The sequence below is a fragment of the Bombyx mandarina genome, chromosome 07 (assembly GCF_030267445.1).
Source record: "Bombyx mandarina strain Sakado chromosome 07, ASM3026744v2".
NCBI classification, from domain to species: Eukaryota; Metazoa; Arthropoda; class Insecta; order Lepidoptera; family Bombycidae; genus Bombyx; species Bombyx mandarina.
Window position 1 is genome coordinate 3,088,892 of NC_143214.1, and position 24,358 is coordinate 3,113,249.

The window sequence follows — 24,358 nt, forward strand, 5'->3', positions numbered from 1 at the left end:
ACCACCAAAATGAATGTCGTGCTGTAGGTTAATAAAGTGAATATTACGAATAACAGATGCATTTTCTTTTGAAATACAGATAATAGAATTAATAGAGTATTAAGCGGTAGGCAGCGGCTTGGCTCTGCCCCTGGCATTGCTGAAGTCCATGGGCGACGGTAACCACTCACCATCCGGTGGGCCGTATGCTCGTCTGCCTACAAAGGCAATAAAAAACTATAAAAAAATCTGAATTGAAGGTCACTTTTGTCAGTCTGTGATAATTACATCATAACAAAAATAACATATCGTCGCTGTCAATCCAAAATCTGCTATGTGCAAAAACTTTATTTTGAATTAACGAGTAAAAACATTTTCGTATAAAATTTTATATGAAGGTGAATTTTTAAGAACTATATTGAATGAAAGCTATAGATAAATATTAAAGCTGTAGACAGCTAACAGCCTTTTTTATACGGTAGATAGGGCTGTGAAATATACGAAAAGGTCAAAAACTTCAAAAACTTACTGGTGGTAGAACCTCTTGTGAGTCCGCGCGGATGGGTACCACCACCCTGCCTATTTCTGCCGTGAAGCAGTAATGCGTTTCGGTTTGAAGGGTGGGGCAGCCGTTGTAACTATACTTGAGACCTTAGAACTTATATCTCAAGGTGGGTGGCGCATTTACGTCGTAAATGTCTATGGGCCCCAGAAACCACTTAACACCAGGTGGGCTAGGAGCTCGTCCACTCGTCTAGCAATAAAAAAAAAGTAAAAATCTCAAAAAGTGCACATAGCAGATTTTGGTTTGACAACGACAATATTACAAAGCTTCAATAATCTATTGTTATAGGTGTTGTTTTAAGTTATCCGATTAAAAAATCGTACCTGATAATCGGATCGCAAAATCAGTGATTCAATCTATATATTTAAAACGAAACATTGTCGCTGCTATACGGTCCTCTCTCATAGTTGGCTTTTAAACAACATTGTTGCTATTGCTTAATGCATTGGAATGTATTCATTCGATTTTTATTTGTATTGAAGGATTTTTAATAACGGATTTTTATGTTATTTTGTTACAACGAATAGTAACACACAATAAACTGCGAATGCGATACAAACAAAACTGATCCTCTCAGCGGGTCGTGATTCCGATTCGATAGTAGATGCATTCGCGAAAAAACCGTCTTTGAGCTTTTAGGTCTTTGAGCTGTCTCCTTTAGTAGGGGAGCCCACGATGCTAAATGGGGATTTACTCGAGCGTCATAGAGACCTATTGGGATGCAAAGCTTAGATGATAAGAAGATTTTTTTTTTATATAATGTATACGTTTTCATTGGTGGGGGAAGCGGCTATAGATTTTCAAAAATGTAAAAAAATACTGTTGCATGGACATAATCGAGCGCGTCAGATATTGATAGCATCAATGTCCTACGTATTTTTAATAATGTATGTATGTTAATCTGATCGTTCGCATGATGGTCGTACGTATGGGTTGAAAAAAAAAATTAATCGGGCGCGTCAGATTTTCTAAGGGGGTGTTAAGTGAACCTAAAAAGAAGCATGTAATTAACTCACCCTACCTTAATCTGACGCGCTCGAGATTTTCTGATGATCGATTTTTTTTTTACTAATCTGATCCTTTATCCTTGACGCGCCGCCTTATATATGGGGCCCATATTTGGTGGAGGTACTCAAATGGGTACAAGGTATCCCCCTGTATATTAATCTGCCGCGCTTTAGTAAATCCCGAAATCCCCGTTTGGGCTCCCCTACTACTTCGGAGGCGCTCGGACAGTTGTTAGCAAATCCCACCTCTTCTGGCTGAGCCTTTGCTCGCCCACTTGTCCTGGTGAAACTAGAATGGCATCAGGGATACCATTAATTTTTCTTAAAAAAAAAAAACAGCTATAAAAACTATGTGGTCGTGAGGCTACACATGGAATCTAGTTATCATCAACAACAGTACTGCACTGAAATAGTTTCTCAAGATAATAACTGAGACGAAATCCCGCAAGGTCGCCCGGCCCCACTTTAGGATTCCCTGGGTGTTATTGGTACTAGAGACTAAGTAAGATACATACATGTACATAATAAACGCCCAGGCTTTAAGGTCAGGCCCGAGGTTAATAGTATTAATTAAAACTGCTTTTTTAAAATTCATCAAACTAAGCTGCAGAATTCCGTTTCTTCCACTTTTTTGTCAACTTCTTTCTATTATTCGATTCTAATGTATATTAAAAGTTTCAGGTCTCTAGATGATCACGAACGCTTATAATTAATAAAAAAAATAACTCAAATACGTGGAAATAGCTTGCAAACGTTGCAACCCTGTAGGTAGATGTCAAAACCAGTGCAGCAGAGTAAAATACTATGTCATCAACTTACTGACAAACTTACCTACAAAGAACGGGGTAGGTCAGGTGCATTGAACTTGGGGACGCGCCAATTATTCAACGCCATGCCTTTTCTCTTGAAGGCCCCTTTGAAAATCACCCCCTGAAACACTGGAGGGGGATGCTGGAAATATGCAGGTAATGTTTACTGTTTTCAAGCTTTTCTCTTTTTAATATGCATTTCTTTGTTCTTCGACTTTTAGAGATCCGTGCACAATAGCAAAAACGGAACCCACTATCGAATTTTATCATGACTTTATTTTATCACTAGCGGCCCACTCCGGCTCCGCTCGGGTCTTTAACAAAAATTTCTATGACGTTGTTTTATTTTTTTTAAATAAAAGCACACTTATTGCGGCATAACTATAATAGTTGTTCTACAAAGTCGTAGTACATTATTTTATTCTATCATCAATAGTTTTCGCAGAGCACGCGATGTAAAGAATATTTTAGGTAATTTTTTTACACCTTGGGTTACATTATTGGAGTTTTAGTAAGGATACCTAATTTTTTTTTTTCAAAAAATATTATATCCTGTGTCACTCGGGAATAGTGTATCTTTCAAAGCGTGAAAGAGTTTTTCAAACGGTTCAGTAGTTTCGGAGTCTATTCAATACAAACAAACAAATCTTTCCTCTTTATAATATTAGTATAGAAGTATAGACTATTAAATTCGCAAACGAGCTCACGGCTTGCATAATCTTAAGTGGTCACCGAAGCTTAGAAATATTACCAAGCGATTGCCACCATCAACCTTGTACTATGAAGTGGAAGTCTAAAATAAATTAAACCACACTCGAATTTGCAAAATTCTACGCGGTAGATATTGTGAGCTTGCAATTTTCCCTACCAATACCTTAATCTATATCTGCACGCGTATTAGAGTGAAAAATGTTCTCTCGCATATGGGTACCGCTAGATCACTCGTAATAAAACATAGTTTCTCAAAATGTTTTCTTAAATATTACTTAGGATATGTATAAAGTACCTGTATCCTTCCCAAACTTAACACGTTGACTGCTGTGTAGGTCACCGGTGCCCTACGTGGGGCATTGAAGTAATTATGTTATTACGGATTTTCTTTTAATCGCAAACATCGGAAAAATTTCAACAGAATAACCAAATTTCCAAAGAAAATTTAGTACAACGTATGCTGAATTTTTTTCATATATGCCGTCAAATTTCCAACGTGAACTTTATCAACAAGCTTTTTTTTTATTGCTTAGGTGGGTGGACGAACTCACAGCCCACCTGGTGTTAAGTGGTTACTGGACCTCATAGACGTCTATGACGTAAAGGCGCCACCCACCTTGAGATATAAGTTCTAAAGTCTCAAGTATAGTTACAACGGCTGCGCCACCCTGCAAACCGAAACGCATCACTGCTTCATGGCGGCACTTTTTGAAGCTAAGCATTTTTTATAAGCAATTATTTCAAATTATATCCTTGAAGTTGCTATATTTATTAGTACCGCTTTGAACGTTTTGGGCCATCCTATAACTACTGTTTTTAAACTCCATCAAAACGAAACAAAACAGATTTAAATTCACGCGACACACATTACTGTGGCAACTAAAACTAATCGACTCCGTCCAGAACGAAATAACTCTAATTTCTCTATTGCATCATTTCATATTAATATGCACGACTCATAATCTACAGAATACGAAACGACTAGACACGGACTCGTTATTTGCGCGCGTGACGTCATAATACTGGACAGACGCACGTAGCTCGCTCACTGTCATCGTCGAACAAACGGCAACTTGTATTTAATTTGTTAATTAAAAACATTAAAAACTTGCTCAGACTATTTCCACATTGGAGGATAAATATTCTAAATTTAAATGAAAAAAAAAACAAAATGGTTCACGTGAAAGAAGTGAAACTTCTTTTGCGGTGTTTGGTATTGTGGTATTCTTCATTTTTCACCCTCAAATCAAATTTAACTTGTAATAGGCAATGCTGTGTATAATAGAAACAACCTCTTCACCTATTATATAGATTTTAAATTATATATAGAACTTTTTTTTTTAAATACTCCATTAAGAATTAAATCTAAGATAGTTAATATGTTACTGCCATCTACAGTAACAATGAGAAACTAATAACAAACCATCTAGTGGCCGACACCCGTAAACATAATGTGTATAAGAGAAACGACCTAGCTCGCGTTCTCCCTCTCTTCAAGGTCGAGTGGTTTGCGAGACGCTCTGTCTGTTTTCTCTCTCTCGCTCGTCCTAAATTGTATATTTTCTCTCTAGCTGTAACGAATCTGTCGTGTATTAAATTTTACACTCAAAGTGACTAAAGAAGTTTAACTTAAAAAAAAATATTACGCATCTACATAAGTAGTACTCGCGGTTTGGTATCGCACTCCAACCTAGTTTATCACGAAGAAGAATTTACTGGTGGCAGGACCTCTTGTGAGTCCGCACGGGTAGGCACCACCACCTGTTGCTGCCGTGAAGCAGTAATGCGTTTCGGTTTTAAGAGTAGGACAGCCGTTGTAACTATAGTTGAGACCTTAGAACTTATATTTCAAGGTGGGTGGCGCTTTTATGTCGTAGATGTCTATGGGCTCCAGTAACCACTTCGCACCAGGTGGGCTGTGAGCTCGTCCGTCCACCTAATCAATAATAAAAAATACAAAAAAGAAGAAAGAAATAATTTATTTAATCAAGAACGAATTATCACGAACAACTGATCAGACGACTTATTAAAAATAAAAATAAAAGACTAAGGTCATGGATAGTTACAACAAGCGTAAAAGTTAACAAACACACTCTCAATTATGTGTTTCCAATGCATTTTAAGGTATTTTAAAGATAATGAAAATTTTAAATTACAATTCCACGAAACAATTCGCGATACTTCAAATTCGATTCTGGATATATACCGTTCTCACCACCGCTAGTATTCCTTGACCCTACTTTACTATATATATTTATTTACCTAATCGTTTCTGCCTCAAAGTAACCGTGTATTGATTGAAGTCGTCGTGGTCTAACGGATAAGACGTCCGGTGCATTCGCGTTGAGCGCGATGCACCAGTGTTCGAATCCCGCAGGCGGGTACCAATTTTTCTAATGAAATACGTACTCAACAAATGTTCACGATTGACTTCCACGGTGAAGGAATAACATCATGTAATAAAAGTGAAACCCGCAAAATTATAATTTGCGTAATTACTGGTGGTAGGACCTGTTGTGAGTCCGCGCGGGTAGGTACCACCGCCCTGTCTATTTCTGCCGTGAAGCAGTAATGCGTTTCGGTTTGAAGGGTGGGGCAGCCGTTGTAACTATACTGAGACCTTACAACTTATATCTCAAGGTGGGTGGCGCATTTACGTTGTAGATGTCTATGGGCTCCAGTAACCACTTAACACCAGGTGGGCTGTGAGCTCGTCCATCTAAGCAATAAAAAAAAAATAAAAAAAAATATTCTAGTTTGCATAACAAAAACTTCTATTTATTTCACTGGAATGGTACACCGCGCGTAGTTCGTTTCCAAATGATTCTTGTCCACCTGATGGTTGTCTGGAAGAGATCGCTCTTAGCGATAAGACCGCCAATTGTACTTTTTTGTTTTTAATGTATCGCACTGTTTATTTGTTTTTTGGTGTACAATAAAGAATACTCTCTCTCTCTCTCTCTCTGTCTATTTATAAACCTTAATATTTCTAGTGCATGAGTTTACGGTCTCTAGATGTTATAAAGTGGTCACATCTAAGGATCTAAATATGATATATACCAGAATTCGATGTGTGTATCTTAAGGCAATTAGCTGCACGCAAATCTCAATATTCAAATGCAACAAACAGATGATAATATTCAATTAACGCCGCTGAAGCGTGCCTGATCAAATCATTAACAGATCGGCGATGTCAACATATCATTACCATAATGTTTGTTCATACGAAATGTTGGAGCGCAAATCATAAACTTTTGTTGGGCTAATGCATATACATCCCAAAATATCTCAAAAATAATCACATCCCAAAAACAAAAACTAATGATTTATATTCTCGTGTTTTTTTTAAAGACATTATACAGATGCTCATTACAATCAATAACAATAACTCAAGGCGTTTCATCAAGAAATAGATAACTCAATCCAACCCGAGATCAACCAAATCAAAGGTCTATCTATCTATAGAGTAGTATTCGCTTTTGTAGATGTAATTACACTAAAACTACGTTTTTGCACACGTTTTTTATTGTCATTATATTATTTTGGCTAACAAATCTCAAGATATTATTAGTTCTATTTAAAGTGAAACTTTAAAGTCTAGATATTTGCAGAAAAATAGACGGTGGTCTACCGACGTCCACTATTGCACACGGGTCTCCCCCAAAGCTCGTCATAATCGTCGTCAATAATCGTCGGTTCATCTCGTGGAAGGCCTACCCACACGGTAATTAGCACAATATTCAAATGTCGACGAATAACACCTTAGTCGTACGTGGCCATGAAAACTAAAACTAAAGCATTCGCAAACGAATAATATAATGACAGTAAAAAGCGTGTTAATAATAAAATTCATTTTAAAAACAAACAAAGCCGCGTTTCTGTGGCAACAAAGTGACAAAAGTTATGATAAGTGTGTTCTTAATTTTTCAGAAAATATGCTTTTTCTTCTTTTAATGTCTTATATATAAAATTCTCGTGTTACACTGTTAGTTACCATACTCCTCTGAAACGGTTTGACCGATTTATATGAAAATTTATATGCATGTTCAGTAGGTGTGAGAATCGGCTACTATATATTTTTCATATCCCTAAGTGATAAGGGTTCTCCACCCCTAACATTAATTTTTTTTATTTTTTGGTCATTTTTTTTTGTTATAATGGGGCATTATTTAATTTTGGTTGAATGAGGTTTTGTTATTTTTATATTCCCTCATCGTTCACAGCGCTACATGCCTCTTTCACTCATTTACCACATCCTTACACACTTAAAATAAGTTAGTTTTTTTTTCTACACTAGAAATTCCCTTATATATTATGGCAAAACAACGTTTGCCGGGTCAGCTAGTAGTATATATAGTAATTGATAATAACATTGTATATTTTATAATATAATTCGCTCTCTAGTAATTATTCCAGTAACGAAACAATATGACACAATTTTTTTAAATGGAATCGCTATCCTTTTACACTTGCTCCACAGCAGCATAAAGACGATTTTGTACACAAACATAGTAATCAATCAATTGGCATAGGATCATGCTGATTGTGAACTTAGTGCATTGCAGAGGTGTACCCAACTCAGAACATATTATTTCTCGGAAATTAGATTATATTCCTATGGTACGATCAGGAACGACAGGAAATGGATGTGACGGGTTCAGCCGTATTAAATCACCCCAAATTGTCAAAATGTTCACTGGAAGATAGAACAGGTACTATGGTAGTGTTACTCTCTACTGTGCACTAAGGACTGATCTTCGAAGAGTAGAAATCAACATTAATGTTACTCATTGCTATAATATGTATCATTCAAACAAAATCCAAGGCGGAGCGCTCTTGTTTATTGTTATTGCTAAGATGGATAAGGCTCGAACGATCCACCTGGTAATAAGTGGTTATCCAAGGAGCCCATGGATCACACAGATATCATAAGATTAGTACTACCAAATAAAAATAAAGGTACCTTTACTTTTATTGCCCATGTAAGCCGATGAGCATACGGCCCAGCCCATAGCGAGTAGTTACGCCTATGTATATAAACGCCTACAAGGTAGGCATAGCCAGCCCGTCGCCCTTTTTTATGACTGAAAGATTGCTGGTGGCCTGGAGGCCTTTCCAGTTTCACTAGGACAGGTGGGCGAGCAAAAGCTCAGCCAGGGGGGAGTCGCCGCCCACTTTGAGGTCGAAATCTCAATTGACTGACATTAAACGACTCATCAAAATGGAACCTACCACCGCTTTACGTCACAATAGGTGGAAAACTCGTAGGCCTACGATGCGTCTACAATAAAAAAAAATAAAAAATATTATTCCGGATTGACTTTTATTGCATTATAATATTCCTTCATCGTGTACACCAAATTATAATACTGCGGGTTTGATTTTTATTACACGATGCTATTCCTTCACCGCGGAAGTCAATCTTTTTTTTTTTTTTTTTTTTTTTTTTTATGATTGAAAATTTACTGGTGGCCCGAAGGCCTTTCCAGTTTCACCAGGACAGGTGGGCGAGCTAAGGCTCAGCCAAGAGGGGTGGCATTTGCTAACAACTGCCCGAGCGCCTCCGAAGGAGACCTAACAACTCAAGAGCAATTGTTTCGCGAATGAATCTACTACCGGATCGGAATCGCGACCCGCTGAGAAGATCCGGCGAGAAACTCAGCGGGCTGATGCATGGGTTAGGTTGCACGTCGACCTCTTTGTCGAGTTCGACGAGTACGGTTACCGGGGTCCCTAAGCCTGCCCCTAGTATTAGAGCTGAAGGCATCTAATGCAAAGGTTATTGGATCTGATGGATCCGTAAGGACGTGTCTAGGGCGTCGACGGTGACTGGCTCCTGCATGATCAGGATTCGGAGAGTAGTCAGCGGCGGCAACGATAAGGCGATTATCATGACGCATAGCCTTATCGAAGTATCGTTCCGACGCTGACTTCATGTATTTCCGAATTGATTCGAGGCCCAGGTCGTCGTGTAGGTCAACGTTCCTCACGAACCACGGAGCGCCGACAGCTAACCTGCAAAAGCGGGATTGTAGGGATTGGAGGGTGTCTATGTGTGTGCGGGCCGCGTGAGCGAACACCACACTCGCGTAAGTCATGACGGGGGAAGTCAATCGTGAACATTTGTTAAGTACGTATTTCACTAGAAAAATTGGTACCCGACTGCAAGGCAGCGGACGTCTTATCCTTTAGGCCGCGAAGACTTTTTACTTTATTTATTAAACTTGAAACTACTGGCCTCTATCTGTTAATGTGGTCTACCGAAAATATAAATTCGCCAAATTATAATAGACACAAATACTTTTCTTACCTAGTTAGTTTTTAGTTAGTTTTAACACATGCTAATTGTCGGAATATTTCCGCAACTATCCGGTATAAAAACTTCGTTTTCTCTTATAGGGTCTTGAATATCTCACCGAGAATAGCAGGTTAGTATAACGCATTAGCGGTTCGAAACTTCCGATAGCGCCTTACAACTCCTTCCCGAGCCAATTTGCACAAATTGCCCCGAAGTTCAGCTAAATTGAGTCGCGCAAACTCTAGTGATATCGTTAGCTCAATGCGGGAACTTGCCAGTGTTGAATATTTAGACACTAGTTAGGGAAAACCGCATTTTATTGTTCCCCGCCTTCAGGTCCATTTACATACATAAGCATATTGCCAGTGCAATGAGAAATGTTGAAGATTGACTTGACTCTTTTTGTCCTTTGGAATATCTGGCTGGGTTAGAACCTGTATCTAACAACTCGGGGCCTGTTCGAATTATCCATTATCTCGTTTTCACGGATCATCTGGAACTACTGGGTCTAACTATTTGAAATGTCCTCTTTCCACCGGACCGGAGTTCATCCATACTGCCTATAACTACTGAGTTCATCCACAATGCGTTTTCAAAAATCTATTATCCTGTATTGGCTTTAGATTGAACTGGGGTATTTCGTGAGCGTATCACGTGTCCTTCTTCAAACAAGGTTCCCGAAGAATGATCATCAGCAGGCAGCGACTTGACTGTACTCCTGATATTGCTGAAACCCATTAGCGACGGTAACGTCTTATGGTTTGACGGACCATATAACTGTCTATCTACAAATGCAACACAATCTGTCTTCAACACAAATATGTAATTTAATTTATTATTATTTCTGTAATCTGACGAAGCATGTTGCGGATAATAACATGTACTTTTAGGTTAGGAATATTGTGTTCTTTTTTTTTAAATAAATAAATTCTTGGTAACAAAATTTAATTTACTGTCCAATGTTATGTCGTCTGTAATCGCCAATAACCACCTAATATCACGGTTCTTAGGCTCATCTGTCGAGATTACTTTATAGAGGCTTAAACCTTTGTCCTAGCTACTGCTGAATTGATACTCGACACCCCTGCGTCACAAGAATTGTAAATATTAATAACACGAGTAATTATTACCAACGTCAGTTGTAATTACAGTGCTTCATTGTTATCTTCTTTTTAAATTCATTTGATCAAGACCCGAAATAGCCACCACTAAAATTGATGTGTGACAATATTGTCTACCGTTCCCTTCGATAACACTTGGAACAACATAAAAAATATGGTTTTGAAATACAAAATAATGACAAAAGCGCCAAAATTGCTTCCAGTTCTAAAGATATTGATGTTATTTCGTCTCGTCTTTGGCAACTATATTCGTCTTAGCTCAAACAGATACATGAATTTCCTGGTCAAGTCTTACTGCAGTACGCTTACAATCTTCTTATCGGTAATGTGCGGTAAAATATTAAAAAACGATTCGCCATATATGCTGTCGCTGACCGAATATATCTTAAATAAGATTTTGAATTATGCCACCTCTGAGGGATACATCTTTAAATATTGCAACAGCATTAAAACGTGCGATAAAATAATGGGATTTAAGAAACTGCCGATTATATCAATCGATGTTTTCATCGCTATCATTATTACGGTAATAACAAGGATGGCTATAACTATTTATTTCGGCTTTTTGTTTCCATTTGATAAATATCAAGTGGTCCTATACGTTGGTTGTATTGTATTTTCCAATGATCTCAATAGTCTGACTATTATGAATGTTTTTGGGCTATTGAAAAATCGTATGAAGCTACTAAGGAAATCCCTGGAAGCTATGACTGTGCCCATAAATATAATTGGAAAAAACGAAGTTGCTCCCAAAGTCAGACTGGTCCGGAATGCATTTCGCTATTACAACAATCTTCTTGATAATTTAGACAGCGTCAACCATTGCGTTCAGTATTCGGTGAGTTTATTTATATATATGAAATATATTTTTTTAATTAATTCATAAGTATTTTAACATTATTTTACTTAATGTAACTTGGCCTATGAGTAATTTAAACTAGTTTAAACTAATTATTGTTATAACTGTTCTACGGTAGAAATATGCAGGATAATGCTACCTACTGGAGTGGGCTGGGATGTGTCATAATGGGTGCGACCAGTTAGCTCTAGAATCTATTTTGATCTAGTGGAACCAGATCATGCTGCGCTACCGCTTTTTGTATGTGACACATCAACTTTTGAAACTACTCGATCGAAATCTAACGTACTGTTATAATACCCTCTGGTCCCTTTTTTTCTTGAAGCTTTTCTTCCATCATCACCTTTCCCAAATATCATCATCATTTATGATCCTTTATTAGAGAACAATCCCCTCCCTATCCAGTCAGTTCTATTCCTAATTCAACACGGCACGGTTGCTGTCATTGTCGTCGTAAAACTTTGTATGTCTATTTCATATTAAAATCTTTTTTTTAAATATATTTTCTCAATTCTGTATAACGGTGCGTTGGTCGCGCCATGTTCCCTATGCTATTGTAATTTATAAGCCAGTCAAACCCGACCCATTTTGCTGGTCGAGTTTTAATTTTAATTTGATCCGATCGCTACGAAAGGGCAATCTGAAAAATTTAGTCGAAAATAGTGCAGCCATTTTAGAGTCTATAGGGAGCCTACATTCACACATCGACTTATGAGATTATTATTATTGTAGTTTCAAACAGAAAGAGTTAAAAGGATTTATCTTATACTTCACAAACATTCGCGTTTATGAATAATATTTTTTTTTACATACCAATGAAATTGCCATTTTCCAATGCTGGTCCTTGGAAATGTTATTTATGAAGACTGGCAACAAATTCTAAATTAAAATGAATTCTAATGAATTCTATAAAAATATCGAATTCCATTTTCAAATTCAGTCACTTGTTTGTTGATTTCCGAATTGACATTTTGAATATTGTACTGTTTCTGTCATCGAAAAAAAAACGGCAAATGCGAAGTATTCGAACAGTTCAAAGGTCAAGATGCCATAAAACTAGTTTTAAAATAATTATGAATTGATTTGTAGTAGCTTATAAACATTTATATTTCCAGCTTTCAGTAACGCTTTTATTGAAATTTCCAAAAGCTGTTCTGCTGTGCTACGATTCAATAAAAACTTACTTTGTCAAGGTAAATTAAAAGCTAAACGCTTTCTTTCTTTCTGCTTTTCGAATAGCAATTTCAATTGTAATTCCGTTGATATTTCAATTTAGTAATAGTGATGTACGGTAAAAGTTAAAAGAAGTGTTGTTGTTGCCAACACTCATACTTGAGCTTAAAGCTCACGTGACGGATATTGATCACAGCTCTTGGGAATCGATACAATCGTGTCATTACCTTTTTTATATAGCTTAGATGGGTGGACGAGCTCACGGCCCACCTGGTGTTGAGTGGATACCGGAGCCCATAGACATCTACAACCTAAATGCCGCCATTTACAGTACAACGGCTGCCCCACCCTTCAAACCGAAACGCATTACTGCTTCACCGCAGAAATAGGCAGGGTGGTGGTACCCGCCCGCGCGGACTCTCAAGAGGTCCTACCACCAGTAATTACGCAAATTGTAATTTTTGCGGATTTGATTTTTATTACACGATGTTATTCCTTCACCGTGGAAGTCAACCGTGAACATTTGTTGAGTATGTACGAGGCGGCACTGAAAATTTCGGGAATTAACGAAGTGACACAACATTACTATTTAAAAATGTATTTATTGCTTTTCGAAGTATTTTCCGCGAAATTTGACACATTTTTCCATACGATGAAACCAATCATTGAAGCAACTATTTCATTCGGAAGTTGGAGTCTCCAAAATGGCCGTTTTGTAGGCGTCCACAGCTTCTTCAGGTGATGAAAATCTCTGTCCACGCAATTTATTATTTATTTTAGGGAAGGTATAGAAATCATTAGGACTTAGGTCGGGACTGTACGGCGGATGGTCTAATAATTCTGTTTTCTTGCTCTAAAAACTCTTTTGTTCTGTGCGCGGTGTGAGAACTCGTTTTGTCGTGATGGAGGATGATGCGGCGGTTGCAGTTCTCTTTACGGAGTTCAGAAACGACCTGTGGCAAACAAATGCTAGCATACCATTCTGCATTAACCGTTCTTTGTCCCTCAAGAGGAATAGTCGTAACATGACCGGTTTTGGAGACAAACGTGGCCACCATTTTTTTTGCAACACTCCGTGAACGAACAATTTTTGTTGGCTTTAACTCATTTTCGAACACCCAAACTCGTGACTGGTTTTTTGTTTCGGATTCGTACGCGTATATCCAGGATTCGTCACCTGATACAATCTTGTATACAGCATTTGAGGATCCTGCGTGGAATCTTTCGAAAGTTCTGACGCACCAAGTAACGCGAGCCGCTTTTTGCTCTTCACAGAGCGAATGCGGTATCCATCGAGAAAACAACTTTTTACACCTAATTGTTCATGCAAGATTATTTGTATTTGACTCATGCCAATGTCTAAAGTTGCCTGAATTTCGCGGTATGTCACATGTCGATCTACCTCAATCAGCTTACGCACAGCATCAACGTTTTCTTGGGTGACTGCAGTTTTTGGACGACCTTGACGGGGATCATCACTGAGCTTGACACGTCCACGTTGAAACTCAGCAAACCAGCGATAAATTGTGGTTTTGGATGGGGCTTTATCACCAAATGCAGAAATCATCCGGTCAACACACTGTTTTTGTGTTAAACCACTTCGAAAGTCATAATAAATCATCGCTCTTGAATTTTCTCGAGTCAATTCCATTTTCTCAACGACTAAACAAGTTTGACAAAACCTCGTGACAAGACCGAGAATCTTTTTTTAAATAAATAAATGGTATTCGATTTTTAAAACCAAGGAGTTTTCAATTAAAAAGATTTTAATATGACAGGAACAGTGGAAATATTCCATTCCCGATACTTTTAGTGCAGCCTAGTATTTCATTAGAAAAATTGGTACCTACCTTGAGACTTCAATACTTATTTCAGACTTCGCTTGAAAAGAGATGTAACACCCGCTGAAACTTAAAGAAGGGTGTTTTTGTCACAGCTTAAGATTAATGGAAGAAATAATACTTGGAAACAATTTTTATTTAATTCATAAATGACTGAATAAGTTCATGGCCCTTTCTTCTTCGTCACTTCTTCATTACTGAAGGTCTTGTCCCTGAAACTTGCCTTAGCCTGTCTCGTGAGCTATTTCAACCTCATCCGGTTCTCACCTTCTCGTAGTGCGGTTGCGACTGGCAGCCCAGTTAGGATGGTTGTTTGGTCATCATGGTCCATATAGTCTTAAATGGCTACCGGAGTCCATGCCAATGCTGTCACAAAGTGGATACCGTCATTCACTTTATACGACACTTCCAAACAACTGCTCTTCATTTAAAAGAGGCAGGATGGTTTTATTTACTCGTGCGGACTTAAAATAAGCCCTATGTCCATTGAAATTGAAATTGAAAAAATTGTATTTGAATAAAATGCATTCACTTCGCAGATCGATAACAATTTCGCGATGGACATCGTAGATCCCACGGAAATTATATTAAGCATCGTAGTAATGTCGTTTCCAGCTATGCTCTGCGAAATGATAACGAATGAGGTTGAAAAAATCAAAGCTATTTTAACAAAGCATCTGATACAATGTTCTGGTGGGTGAGGTTTTTTTTATCTTAATTGTTATTAATATTCATTCAAGACCCGTATAATATTATCGACTTTACAACAAACTCAATCCACTCACGGGTATCTCAATGTGGTTATTCATGTAAAATAAGTGCAGTCTTCCGACTATGATCACTAGAACGCCAACGGAATTAGCCCGCACTCTGCGGAGTTAGAACACGCATCGGTTACGTGTGGTAGCATAAAAGCAGTTCACTCTAGCTTCTGAAATCGTTCCTGATGCGGAAACACAGCATTTCCAGTAGCATCCGAGAGACGTTAATGAAAGCAATTGACGTTTAAAATGTGGGCAGACGAAAATGAGCAATACTCAGGGAAATAAACAAAAGTGTTAACCCTAAAACTACAAAAGCCGTTCTAAGTGATATGCTGTATAGTATTTTTATTAATGCATGAACAAAAGTATTAAGGTCCATGTGGTGATACCCAGTAAGGCTAGCAATAAAATTGGAATGACGGTTCGTTAATACCAAAACGCATTAATTCTTCGCAGTTAATACTGACATCTTTATCCCTTGGCATTGCCAATGTCCTTAAGCGATAGTAATTAGAGTAGAACAGGTGGGCCATAAGTTTGCCTATGTTTCTGAATCTGGTATTCCTAAAACATCACACTGTTTTGAACATGACAGTGAGTTGACAACAGTTTATTGTGTTTTGATCATGCTCTTGTTCAATTAACACCCATACCGGCACGTATCACAATGCTGCCTTTTTTACTATTTAAACTTCAATCTCAACTCTCAATATGAGCTGCGACACTCACCTTGTGATATGTGATGGATCACTTAACTCCAGAAAGGTGCGTGAACTCTTCAATCGTACAAAAACACTTCGATCTAATTAAGCATTGATTTCAGATAATTCCCTTCGCTTCGAACTGAATATCACTTTGCTGTACATCTGCCACCGTCCTTTCAAGTACACCCTCTGGAGGGCCATTCCCTTGGACACTTCAGTCCCTATCGGCATCGTCAGCTTAATAATTACCTACGTTATTGTCTTGATTCAACTTTTACACTTCTCCACTTAGCCAGTTTGATTTTCGTAAACCAAAACCGGACCACGTTTTTCTTGTATTACCAATACCATTAATAATATTACCAATTTCTAGGACCCTAATTTTATAAGACTGCTTCCTGTGCTTCGATGTACATTCAGAAAAACTGAAATTGTATTGCTTGTCTTCTGTCAGAAAGGGATAAAAAATGTGATGGATCCATAGAGTTACATTGAAATATAATTTTCTTGCACGAATTAAAATAATACGTTTTATCGTTCTATTTTCGATTCTAATAAAATTATAAATAAAATTGGATTAGTAGTTAGAAGAATCGATTAGAAGTTGTAAACTAAGTAAAGCAAAGTTTTAATATATTACAGCAGCGTCTATACCACTGTTTTACTGAATTTTACCATGAGCATTGAATTTGTTATCAATGTTTTTGGCTATCTCACAGTAAGCTCGTAATTAAGGATCACTGACCCCTTATTTTCCCTACCTATGCTGATAGCCTTGAGAGGCTATTTCAGCTTCGCCCTAACGTTAGTAGGTGAGCTCGCGGGGCTCAACCGGAGAGTTGCTAACACTGACCCTAGCAAGAGCAGTGCTTCGCAGAATCTACCACCGGATCGGAAACGCGACCCACTGAGAAGATCCGGCGAGAAACTCAGTGGGCTGTGTCTATGGGTTAGTTAGCTCGTCGAGCCCTTCGTCGCAAGCGACGGGTTCGACGAGGACGGTGACCGGTGCTTGTGGTGCCTAAAAGCACCGTTAATGGATCAGGAGGATCCGTAATGACGTGCTTTGGGCGACGTCGACGGTTTACCATTCGGTCTACTGGGTCGGGTATGTAATTTCCAGCGGCTACGATGAGAGGGTTCTCATGTCGTGCCGCCTTCTCAAAATGGCGCAGCGATGCCGACTGTAGATACTTACTAAGGGAGTCGAGCTCCAGGTCGTCGTGGAGATCCACATTCCTAAGGAACCAAGGCGCTCCGACGGCTATCCTGCAGAATCGTGATTGAATAACCTGAAGGGATTTCAAGTTGGTGCGGGCTGCGTGAGCGAACACTACGCTTGCATACGTCATGACGGGGCGTATACAAGTTTTGTAGAGAGTTACCTTATTACGGAGGGACAGTTTGCTTCGACTACAAAGCATTGGATAGAGTCGTCCTAGAATAAACGCGGCGCGGTCGCGTACCGTTTTTATATGGGGACGGAATGTCATCCCTCTGTCGAGGGTGACGCCTAGATATTTGACCTTCGAGACCCACGGAATGGGCTGGCCAAAGAGAGTGATGGGACTAACGGCGGAAGTGTTTGCGCGCCTACTACGGAGTGGGATGCTCGAAGTGATGTTCGGAGGGCGACCCCTTTTGAAGAGCACCGCTGCGCTTTTCGTGGGGTTGATGTCTATTCGCCACTTCCGGAACCACTGTCCCAGGGTGGCTACTGCGATCTGGAGTCGCCGATGAAGCTGCGACATCTTCCTACACGAGTAGTAGATAGCCGTGTCATCGGCGAAGAGCGCTAGATGGGTCTCCGGAGACCGGGGTATATCATTGATATACAAACTAAATAATAACGGGGAGAGCGCGGAGCCTTGCGGGACTCCGGCGGTCAGTTGACGGGGACGAGAACGAGTTCCCTCTACTCGATATCGAAACGAACGGTTCGACAAGAAGTCTCGTATGATGAGCACGAGTCTGTCTGGCACTCCCATGTTGTACAGTTTAAAAATTAAACCGTTGTGCCAGACTTTGTCGAACGCCTTCGCGATGTCGAAGAAGAGGGCGCCGGTCGGGATTTGTTTACGCCTATTTAGTCCTATCAGAATGTGCTCCGTGAGGCGGTGCACTTGTTGTACGCACGAGTGTTTTGAGCGGAATCCGAACTGTTCGTCAATGAGAATTTTGTTCGCGGTAACAAAATCCCAGAGGCGTTTCCTAAGGAGCCGTTCGTAAATTTTTCCTATCGTCGAGAGGAGACTAATCGGACGGTAACTAGAAGTTTCGTTTGTCGGTTTGCCCGGCTTATGTATACCGATAACGTCCGCTTCTTTCCACACCGCGGGAAAGATGCAGTGCGTCATAGCGGAATTTAAAATTGTAGCCAACATTGCTATCAGTTGGACTGGCAAAAATTTTAGCGCGCGGTTGTGGATGCCGTCGGAGCCGGGTGCCTTCCTAGGTTGGAGGTTGTGGATCGCGTCTCTAACTTCGTCAGTGGTAATGGGGGGTAACGCGTCCGAGGGCGGCAGGGAAGCTCTGCGCTCGACCTCCCTGTCGACTAACTCGGTGTGTTCGGGGTCCGCGTGTTGAGTGCTGGTGGTGCACTGCTCTTGCAGTGCATCGGCCAGCAGCTCAGCCTTGTCATCGTCATCGAATGCCGGTGGTTGGCCTGAAGGGCGTATGAGGGGAGGCATAGTAGCGGTAGTTTCGGATTTGAGAGTCCTAGCTAGTCGCCAGTATGCTTGGTGGGAGGGCGCGAGTTGTTCTAGATAACTATGCCAATTATCGTTACGCGCGTCGCTTAAGCGGGAGTGGACTTCGCGTTGTAGACGACGCATCCGAATCCGGTTTGAATGCGTGGGAAGACGATCGTAGGCCCGGATTGCCGCGTTCCTAACTCTTAAGAGATTCCTAAGATCGGGCTGACCCCTTGTATTGGGAACCGGATAATATAATCCGGACCGAAACGAAGCGCGCCACCTAGTGGATGCGTGCCGCAACTACTCGTCGAACGTTGGCTCACTTCAGGTGGTGTGCTTCGACAGAATCGAGTTGAATAGAAGCCATAGATAACTTTTAATAAACATAAACAGATTCGTTGCCTGACTTAGGAAGTGTGAAGACGTCTTGGAACTGTCATACCGTTTCGTGCTGCAAAATCTCATTACACGAATACCCACCATACCCCCAATATGTCAAAAAATAATGAAGATATCGGCCCTATCGACATAAGTATATTATTATGTACATGTTTGGGAACTGGTGCGAAATTGTGAAATTTCAATAAAGCCGCGGTGGCAAAGAAAAAAAAAATAAGAAGATTAAGAACATTAATTTTAATTTATTATTATATTTTTTTACATATGAACTAAATTACTATTAAAATAGAATTTTAATGTCGTTTCTTTGTTTTTGCAGGCTTACTTAATTCTAGTAGTAGTGGATTGGCTTGTAATTTAAATAAATAAAATAAAAATCTTTGTTTTTTCAAGCAACATATTGAAGTTTTCTTCTTCTTTTTCTTGACTTTATCCCACTAGGTGGGGTCAGCACTGCTACTTTTTCTCTTCCATTCTCTTCTATCAGCTGTCAGCTCAACACTCACTCCTTTCTCTCTCATTTCGTCATTCATTGAAATGTTAGTTGAAATAATAACAAAAAGTACAACTAGAAATATACAGATGTTTATATATTTCACAGATTGAATTAAATTTTATCGATATTAATAAAGATGTGCTCTTAGTAAATTCTCTTAAATTATTATGGCTATGTATAAACTTTGAATCCGAGAAACAACATACTGAGTAACATATAGAAACAGCAAACTTTAATTTAAAGATAAGATTTAAGCAGTCGATAACAATCTAAAAGCGAACGCTATGCACATGTTTCATTAAGAGCTAATACATATTTGGATTTGTTTATACAACAGCACACAGCATATACATATATTACCCAAATACTTTTACTTAAAAATTATCATGAAATTGCGTCAATTGTATGACTATAACGACATATGTAATACACAGGCTTATGATTGCTATCGGCAAAGAAGCGTTGAGTGGTACGGTTCGCCAGATGACATAGTGGAATGGACGTCTCCTTATGAACTCTAAAGCAACCTTCAACTCCAATTCCATATGCTCATCTGTAATATGTACGGATATTTATTTGAGAATAAATTTTTGGAACTTTAAAATCATGACGCAGTTTCAAGGTGATCGATGAAACGCCAACTCGTTAAGATAAATAAAAAGTAATCGGAAAATATATAATGCTACAAACGAGATTTTTAATTGAAGTGAAACTTCGGCCACTAGTGAAAGTCGGGCACTAGATGGCTTGTTATTAGTTTCTCATTTCTCAATATATACTTAAAAATGGGGGAGAGGTCGTTTCTCATAAACATAGCAGTCCCTATTACAAAAGAACATTCAATCGCAATCAAAGAGACATTCAAAGCCATTTAACTTAATTATATCATCTGTCACATACCCGTGCTCCGCAACAATTGTCTATTGATGACTTCTATGATCCTTTCAACCTCTGCCGTGGTTAATTCAGCGAAAACAGCCGGTGCCACAACGAATAGGAATCCTTCAAGCATTTCGACATTTTGTACAGCGGAATTGACCGAGATGTGCTGTCGTAAAAAATAACATTTATTACGTTACTAAAATTGCTGCTCATTTAAAAGAGGCGATTTAAAGCACAGCTCTGCGGAGATTTTTAAGTTAATCTTACCTCGAGTACTTGTATTTTGATAGCAGAATAAGCAAAGAATATGTATTTTGGAAGGTTGCACGCAATCATAATTGCAAGCTGAAAAGACAACGTGTTATTGTATTAAGAAAGCTGTAACCTTTTATAGTGCCGGTTGATTGCCTTGTAAAAGGATAAGGTATTTAGATGGTAAGGGGCGGCTCTGCTTTGCCCCTGGCGCTGCTGACAATCAAGATAAGATATTGAGCAACGGTAGCTACTTCAGGCAACAAAAAATTAGATTTTACTTATCAGTCATAATAAATCTGGTACAAATAAAACTTACAAAGTACTGCAATCCTCCGTTGATGTCTCGTAGACAATCAAGCAAATGATGATAGTTGATTAAATATTTTCTAATCAAACGTATTTTCGATGCAACTTTCTGCTTTCCGATTATCGTTACGGGTATGGTAATAATCTCAAATTTCTTCCTCAAAAACTTCATACGATGGTACATTGCGAAAAAGATGACAGCAATCAACATATAACTGATTCTTAGGGAGAAAATAGCTAAATAGACTCCTATAATAGTGAACCTAAATGCCAAAACAGTAGAACGACAATAAATAATTACTATACGCATAATCGTAATGACCGACAACAGAAAAATGATAGCGTTTGAATCAATGATCTTTCCTTTCTTGTAGCCCGTAAGTACGTCGATGCTTTTAATAGAGTTGTGAAACTTGTAGAAATATTCGTCTCCTGTGAACAAAGATAACAGAACGAAGAGCAGGTATTCAATTAAGCCCATAACATAAGCCATTTTGATGTATTTCAACGGTGCATAAATAATAATGACGGCTAGTAAAAGACTACAGCATTTGATCAAAAACGCCTTTAGTTTTGACGAGGTCAGCTCTGTGTAGTGTCCTAGGATGAATCGAAGACATCTCACGACTTTGAATATTGTGACACGCTTGGAAATTTTCAATTTTCTTTTGTTGTTTTTTACTGTCGCGGTTGCGTTGGTTGGTCCAACTGTAGCGATTTTGTGAGCCATCACTACCAAGCGAAGTGAACAGGAAACACTCTAGTCAACTTCATCTATTTTATTCGTTACTAATGAAATAGTTTCTTTTTCAGTTGATTATTTTTTTAAATATCTAATTTCTCTGTCTCGTTTTATCGAATTTCATAATTGTGTAACAACCACTTCATGTTTCTTGATGCATTAGCGTAATCAAGGTCACAAGTTAAATAATGCATACTAGGACTTTATAACGATTGGATGTGTCTAGTTCTATTCTGTAATTAAACACCAATAATGTAATACACAATCAGATAGATGGCATTCGTTTTTAATGAAAATTATTGTTCAAAAATAAAGGACTATAAAACAGAACTATAAAACAATTTTTTCCCCAATATACTTAGTCTGGCCATAAATACTGTTACAATTAAAAATAAACAAAATATTACATTTGAATTTGGAATCTGTCATTTTTATATGATTGCTCATTGAGTTTTCTCATTTTGGCGCCAATACATTGTACAATATTTTGCGATATTAAAATGGAGTAGGGTGATAAAGAGAACCGAATCGCTGTGATTGCATTACACAAAGTAGGTATGGAGCCAAATGCAATTTTTAAAACTCTCCATACGCTTGGTATTAGTAAAACGTTTGTGTACCGGGCTATTAATAGGTGGAATAAGACCTCCTCTGTTTGTGACAGAAAAAGATCTGGCCGTCCACGTAGTGTTCGTACGAAAAAGGTGGTCAAAGCAGTAAGCGAAAGAATTCGAAGAAATCCTGTCCGAAAGCAAAAGATTTTTTCTCGGGGGATGAAGATAGCACCAAAAACCATGTCGCGTATTTTAAAAGATGACTTAGGACTTGCAGCCTATGAGAGACGAACTGGTCATTTCTTAACTGATAATTTAAAAGAGAATAGGGTGGTAAAATCGAAACAACTACTGAAGCGGTACGCAAAGGGAGGTAATAGAAAAATGTTGTTTACGGATGAGAATTTTTTTACAATTGAGCAACATTTTAACAAACAAAATGACCGTTTTTATGCTCAAAGCTCTAAGGAAGCTTCCCAATTAGTCGACAGAGTACAATGTGGGTACTATCCGACTTCAGTGATGGTTTGATGGGGTATTAACTATGAAGGAGTGACTGAGCCATACTTTTGTGAAAAAGGTATCAAAACATCGGCACAAGTGTATCAAGATACCATTCTTGATAAGGTAGTGAAGCCCCTTAACAACACCATGTTCAATAATCAAGAATGGTCCTTCCAGCAAGACTCGGCGCCAGGTCATAAAGCTCGGTCTACGCAGTCTTGGTTGGAAACGAACGTTTCGGACTTCATCACAGCTGAAGACTGGCCGTCATCTAGTCCCGATCTTAATCTGGATTATGGTTTATGATTTATGGTCAGTTTTAGAGAGTACGGCTTGCTCTAAACGCCATGATAATTTGGAGTCCCAAAAACAATCCGTACGATTGGCAGTGAAAAATTTTCCCATGGAAAGAGTGCGTGCTTCTATTGATGACTGGCCTCAACGTTTAAAGAACTGTATTGCAGCCAATGGAGACCACTTTGAAGAAGCTTTTCATATTTTAAATTGTTTTATATTTATGTATTAAACTAACACACTGTAAAAGTAATAAATGTTATTTGCCATAGTTTTTTTTTTGTTTTCCTTTGTAACAGTATTTATGGCCAGACTAAGTATAAAAGTAATTAAGAATTTAAGATTTGGCACAAAAACACTGTCGTGGTTTTTCATTATTACATACGAGTATGTTACGACATGTGTTAATATGTACAAGGTTTTCATTTAAAACCAAGATACATAAATCTGTAAAAGAAGATCAGTAAACAACAAATATCCCTAGTTGAAACTGACAAACCGAATAAACTCAAAACATGTTTTTAGTTCAACGGTAGTTTGTTTTTATTAAAAAAAAACATTGACGTATTCCAAATTTAATGATTCAGATATATAAAATTGGGGAACTACAACTGTTGGATAAAGGCTGATACAAAATAATACCAAAACATGAAAATGTAACTTTAGCTATCGTAATGTAGAAGTTATTTGCCAAAAACCTGAATCGCATTTAGGACATTTAGGAAATTTGTATAAAGAAAAAAAAGTTTCGTTAAACAACTACGAGGTCCAGGAGATTTGTTTGGTTGCTAACTTTGTGTACACTCATTTATATACATTATATCCCAAATACTATGAGATAAAATCAATTTAAGTCATATAAGAAAAAACTCAAATTACTGATGCTACACATAAAGAAAACAAATTTAAATGGTACTGGATAGATCATGTGATCAGGATTGAGACACAAAATTAGTCAACAGATATCATTATGCGGTATCCTCATGAACTAGAAAGAAAGAAAGGACGACAGAAAAAAAAGATGGGAAGACCAGATTAAGAAAACAGCCGGACCACTATGGAGAAGAAAATCTACTAATATAAATGTATGACAAAATCAGAAATGAAGGCTTTTTGAAATTCAAACTCAAAAGGAAGGTAAAAAAAATTAAAACACGTACGTAAGTGTTTGATAGGTTAAGGATAAAACGGTAAAACGTTATACATGTTTCCCGAAGTTTTAGAAAAGTCCACACTATTTGGCGCCAATATTCTTCTTATTCCGATTTAAGCAGTAGAATATCTGTCATTATAATAACTAAGACTTTAATCTCGTGCTTAAACATGGTTCAAATTTGAACAGCATACGAAATTAAACATGAAAATATTATTATATTAAATAAAGATAAGAAATATAATA